General features: G+C 52.8%; 1 long non-coding RNA gene across 1 annotated transcript; it reads right to left on the minus strand.

The window, feature by feature from the left end:
• Positions 1 to 1,833: 1,833 nt before the first annotated feature.
• LOC308219265 lies at positions 1,834 to 6,143 on the minus strand. Its single transcript, XR_013956469.1, has 3 exons — positions 5,720 to 6,143; positions 4,197 to 4,315; positions 1,834 to 3,789 (listed from the first exon to the last, which is right to left on the minus strand). It is a non-coding gene; the product is annotated as an uncharacterized lncRNA (long non-coding RNA).
• Between the last annotated feature and the right edge of the window lie 250 nt (positions 6,144 to 6,393).

The raw sequence follows: 6,393 nt of genomic DNA on the forward strand, positions 1-6,393 counted from the left end.
CCCCCCACCATCCCTCCCCTCCCCACCCCTCCTCCCTACCCTCCCCCCCCCTCCTCCCTACCCTCCCCCCGCACCCCCCCCCCACCTCCCCTCCCTCCCTCCCCCCTTCCTATGATCCCTAACTGCAACCTATGATGCCCAACCTAACACCTATGGTTCCCTAAGTGTCACCTATGACAGCCAACCTATCACCAACAGTATGCAAAGTGCTCCCTATGGTACCCAACCTTACACCTATGGTCCCTAAATCCCACCTATGATATACGACCAAACATCTATGGTACCCTAAGTGCCATTTATGATACACAACCTAACACATATATTATGCAAAGCGCCACCTGTGATACCCACCTAACACCTATGGTTCCCTAAGTGCCACCCATGATGGCCAACATAACACCTACGGTCCCTAACTGCAACCTATGATACCCAACCTAACACCTATGGTTCCCTAAGTGCCACCTATATTACCCAACCTATCACCTACAGTATGCAAAGTGCTCCCTATGGTACCCAACCTTACACCTATGGTCCCTAAATCCCACCTATGATTCACAACCAAACATCTATGGTACCCTAAGTGCCACTTATGATAACGCAACCTAACAGGTATATTATGCAAAGTGCCACCTATGATAACCACGAAACACCTATGATTCCGTAACTGCCACCTATGATGCTCAACATATCACCTATGGTCCCTAACTGCAACCTATGATATCCAACCTAACACCTACGGTTCCCTAAGTGCCACCTACGATACCCAAATTAACACTTATGGTACCCAAAGTGCCACCTATGATGCCCAACCTAACACCTACAGTATGCAAAGTGCTCCCTATGGTACCCAACCTTACACCTATGGTCCCTAAATCCCTCCTATGAAACACAACCAAGCATCTATGATACCCTAAGTGCCACTTACAATGATACCTAATGATACGCAACCTAACACATACATTATGCAAAGTGCCACCCATGGTACCCAACCTAACACCTATGATACCCACCTAACACCTACACTTCCCAAAGTGCCACCTATGCTACCCAATCTAACACCTATGGTTCCCTAAGTGCCACCTATGATAGCCAACTGAACACCTACTGTACCTCAAGTGCCACCTACGATACCCAAATTAACACTTATGGTACCCAAAGTGCCACCTATGATACCCAACCTAACACCTATAGTACGCAAAGTGCCACCTATAATATCCAGCCTATCACCAACAGTATGCAAAGTGCTCCCTCTGGTCCCTAAAGCCCACCTATGATACACAACCAAACATCTATGGTACCCTAAGTGCCACTTATGATACGCAACCTAATACGTATATTATGCAAAGTGCCACCTATGCTACCCAACCTAACACCTATGCTTCTCTAAGCACCACCTACGATACCAAACATAACACCTAGGGTACCCAAAGTGCTGCCTATGATACCCAAATTAACACCTATGGTACCCAAAGTGCCACCTAAAATAGCCAACCTAACACCTATAGTACCCAAAGTGCCACCTATGATACCCAACCTAACACCTATGGTTCCCTAAGTGCCACCTATGATAGCCAAACTAACACCTACTGTACCCCAAGTGCCACCAACAATACCCAAAAAACCATCTCTCCTTCCCTACCTGCCAGCTGTGATGCCCAACCTAACACCTATGGTACCCCAAGTGCCACCTACTACACTCAAATTAACACCTCTGGTTAGCACAGACAACACCCCCAGGACTTTATTAACCCCGCACCTCCCAGAGCCACCCCCCCCCCGAGCACAGAAAACACCCCCAGGACTTTATTCTCCCCCCCGGCCCCATACCCAGCCCACACCAATCATAACGTCATTCAAAAGAGAATCAAAAGGTAATCAACCTGAATACAACTTGAATAAAAGGGAGCAAAACGTGACTAAAACCCAAAGACAAAGTGAATTAAAATGAAGAAAGTCAATGAAAAGAGAATAAAAGTGATTATACGTGATGAAAAACTGATATAAAACCCAAAAGAGAATAAGAAGTTTCATGGGGCATGAGTTGTGGGTCTTTAGGACATCACGGGGAAGCGGAGGGTGTCCCTGGGGTGCTACAGGTCACAGTATCACAGTATGTTAGAGATGGGAAGGGACCTCAAAAGATCATCTAGTCCAATCCCCCGGCCAGAGCAGGAACACCTAGATGAGGTTACACAGGAATGTGTCCAGGCGGGTTTTGAATGTCTCCAAAGAAGGAGACTCCACAACCCCCCTGGGCAGCCTGTTCCAGTGTTCCGTCACCCTCACTGAGAAGAAGTTTCTTCTCAAGTCTCAGGTCGCCATAGGGCAGGGTGGGGGGGTCACTCTGGGGTCTCTATGTGTCAACTGGGGCTGTTACAGGCACCTATGGGTCACTACAGGGTCTATATGGGTCTCTGTGGAGGGTCCATGGGTTGCTGTCGGGTGTCTATCGGTTGCCGTACATCCCTATGGGATGTCTATAGGGTGTACGGGACTCTGCGGAGTGTCCGTGAGTTTCTGTGGGTCCCTATGGGGCATATAAAAAAAAAACCCAACAAAAAACCACCACCACCACCAAAAGTTACTAAAAAGGACTACAAAGGAAATCAATCTGAAGAGCAAAAATGAACGCACAGCAAATAAAGCTGACTAAAACTGCGTCAAGTCAGTAAACAGCAAAGCAAAGTGAGTAAAGTGATTATAAAAAGTAAATTAAAGTAAATAAAAGGCAATAAAAGTGAATAAGCCTGAATGAACCTCAAAGAGAAGTGAACGAAATTTCATCAAAATGAATGGAAGCAAACGAAAAACCTGGGGTACCGATGGGGGGCAGGTGGGTAGCGGGGGCCCTGTGGGGCGCCATGGTGGTCGATGATGATGTCATCCCAGTCCCGGTGACGTCACGACACCATAAGTCATAAGGGTTTTCACAGGACCACGGGCGGGTGGCCATGGGCTGTGTACAGGTTGCTCTGGGTGTCTATAGGTCACTATGGGGTGTCTGTGGGTCTCTGTGTCCCTGGTTTGCTGAGAGTTGCTGTGGGGTGTCTCTGGGACCCTATGGGATGTCCGTAGGGAGTCTATGAGCCTGGGGGGTCGCTGTAGGGGATCTACTGGGGTCTATGGGACGTCCACGGGTTGCTCTGGGTCCCTATGGGGTAACTGGGGGGGAAAAAAAAAGTTACTAAAAGTGAGTAAATCAAATCAGAAGAAAACCGAACGAAAACTGAAAGAAAACTGAAGAAAAAAGTCAATAAAATGTCAATAAAGTGATTAAAAAGGAAATAAAAATGAAGTGAATAAATCTGAATGAAAGGCAAATAAAGGTAAATGAAAGTGAAAGTGCATCAAAGAGTCAACTGGTGTTGGGGCACTTATGGGGTGTGCGGGCCCTACGGGGCACTTCGGGGTCCCTACGGGGCTCGCTGTGTCGGGTGGGCCGCCTGTCCCCCGGGGAGTCCCTGCTGCTGGGCACGGAGGGCCAGGAATATCGGGAACGCCACCGGGATCAGCACCGGGAGCTGCTGCCTCAGGAGCTGCTGCAGCCCGGCACCCCAGGGTGCTACTGGCCATCACCCACTGAGAGATTCTCCTGGCCCTCCGGGATGGATCCCGGATGACGGCAGTGACGACAGGAATGCTGGAGGTTCCCTGCCCAGCGCCACGCACCGTGGGGCTGCCGCTGCGGCGCAGGGAGCTGGTGCACGCCTTCGATGCGCAGAGCTTTCGGCAGGGTAAGAGTTCATCCAGCTTCATCCTGATCCATGGGCTCTTCCTCATCATCCCCATCTGCAGAGGTGCAGAACAGCAGATATTATCAGCCCTTTCCTTGCTCCCGAGTCATCGAGCATCCATTTGCCTCCTCCCAACTCAGCCTCCGGGGGCATCATGCCCTCAGCAAAGGGCCCAAACCAATAATCCTTGTTATTTAGACAGAGCCACCCTTGCCTGGGATCTCTCCCAAACAGACTTCAGCAGGAGCATAAGCAACAACGTCTTCTCCAGAGAGATTTGAGTCTCACCTCAACACGGGTATTTTCTACAGAAAGACACGCTCCAGATTCCTCACCTCTACCTGTAGACAAAGCTCACCCCAAATTTCTCAGTCCCTCCTGGGTAATACCCGAGGGTAACTTGGCAATAAAGCAGTTTCACAGGTTGCGTACCATGTACAAAAGCACGCAGACGTTACTTACCGCCGGATGATCCCGTTTCTGGTGCGCAGGGAGCAGAGGGAAGGCATCCCAGCAGCCTTCCCCGGATTGCCCCTGGTCTTGCTCTGGATGATCGCATGCGGACAAGAGCGGGAACAAGGCTGAGGAAAAACAAACGAGAATTGACAAGGTCAGCCCAGCAAAAGCAGCACTGGAGTGCTCTGAGCCTGTTTGCTAATGCAATCCAGCAGCAGCAGAGCTCTGCCAAACATCAGGGAGCGCCAAAAAGATGCAACCGCTTGGGAGAAGGTGCTGGAACCCTGAAAAATGGCTTTAGGCATTTCTGTTCCCCCCGTTTGCCTTCGAGCCCTTTGCTCACTGCCCGTGCAGGACTGGTGTCACCAGCACACTCTTTTCCCTGCAGCACAGAACGGCCGACACCTGCGTGGCTGACTCAAACCTGAGGCCAACCAGGACTATTCAGTGCTTACTGGTGGCAGCTGCCTTCCAAAGCAACACAGAGGAGGGCCGAATAAAAACAGCAACCTGGAAAACGCAGAGCAGCGGGGGAAAATCGCTGTTCTTCCTGGCTTCCCGGTGGGGAAACTGAGGCACGGACCCCTGAAATGTGTCCGGAGAAGCGCTAAGGGGAGAGGCGGAGGGCTCGAAACAGACCCGGCGCAGGGCTTTACAAGGACACGACCTGAACCTGCCTTCGATCTCCAGACCTCGCTGGGCCACCTCAAACCCCACCTGCGCACCGCCTCTCTGGCGCCCTCGCTCGGGCTTCCCGGAACACGGCGCACGGAGCGCGAGGCTCCGGCCCCCGCTCCCGCAGCCGGGGGGCCGGGACGCAAAGCTGCCGCCGGCCATCCCCTGCCCGCGGTTGCTCCTCAGGCTGGTGGCACCGCTCCGGATGCCTCCACGTGTAGGGGATGCCCAGCACCAGCTTTCCGTAGCGGCTCCTCAACTGCGGGAGCAGGGCCCGGACACTTGCACTCCCTGCGCTGTGACTGAGAACACTCGAGAGCACTCGACACAAGGGCAGGGAAAAAAACAGAGGGCAAAGCACGGCCGCACCGCGGTGCAGCTGCTCCTGAGATCCCCAGCTGGAGGGAATGGGCAACAACCAGCAGGCACGCTGCTGCCTTCACCGAGCCGCTGACACTGAAAACGTGACTCCTGCCGCCACCTCCTCGTCACTGCTCCACTTTGGGTCTCCTAACGGTAACGCTTTCAGCTCACAGCCCCATACAGAACACAAGGGGTAAAAAGCAGCCTCAAAGCTCTGCTTCCAGTACAGAAAACATCCTGACCCCAATAACAAAAACAACAGAACGCACCAGGTAACGACCTTAAAAAACCTAAACACCTCCTATAAATAAAACACCTCCGAAAAGAAAGCCTTACAGAAACACTTGTTCATGCACACACCAAAAAACCTGGACACATCCCAGAGCTCTTCACTCAGCTGACTCCATTGCAGCAAGCATCAAAACACAGCAGCACAAAGCACCACAAGACTCCAAAGCCACAAAAGACAAAACAAACCCCAGCGAACTCACCCAGCTGAAGCCCAGGAGCTGAATGAGCTCCTCCCTGCAGCACGGTGCCTTTATACCCCAGGCAGCACCCACAGCCCCTCCCTCAATGCCCTGGGGCGGGGCGGGGGCAAACCACCACCTGGGATAAAAGAGGTAGGATGGGCAGCGCTTGGCTTTTGGGCTGGTGTCTATAGCCCAGAGGGGGTCCGAGAGAGAAAAGGGCTCTTGACTAGAACAAACCCCAGCGTGCTTGCTCCAGGAGCACATCCCCGCTCCGGGATGCCCGAGAGCAGGCACTTGAGAAGCCGTGCGCGGACGGAGCTTTAGGTGGCAAAGCGAGCGCAGGAGCTCTGTGTGTGTAGGTGATGCCTGCGAGAGAAACGCTGTTGAGTTTCCAAAAACACAAAAACTGCTCTGGGGAGCGCTCCCCGGAGGACGGAAAATGGGCGGGGAGCAGCGGTTTCGGAGCCCGTTGCGTGTGCAGCCCCGAAGAATTGAGCTTGTGCTGCCACCATGTGTTCTAACGTTGGTACTGCAGGTGGTGGGGAACGGGAGAGCGAAGCGGCTCCGGGCGCCGCTCGCTGCTGCCATCATGGGTCGGAATCTCGGTGCTGATGGGAGGGGGGCGCCGCGCTATGGCCCCGGGCAGCGCCCGCTGCTCTGATTCTCTGTCGCAAATGCAGCACTGCAGTGGT

This window comes from Psittacula echo (assembly GCF_963264785.1).
Source record: "Psittacula echo genome assembly, chromosome: 3".
NCBI classification, from domain to species: Eukaryota; Metazoa; Chordata; class Aves; order Psittaciformes; family Psittacidae; genus Psittacula; species Psittacula echo.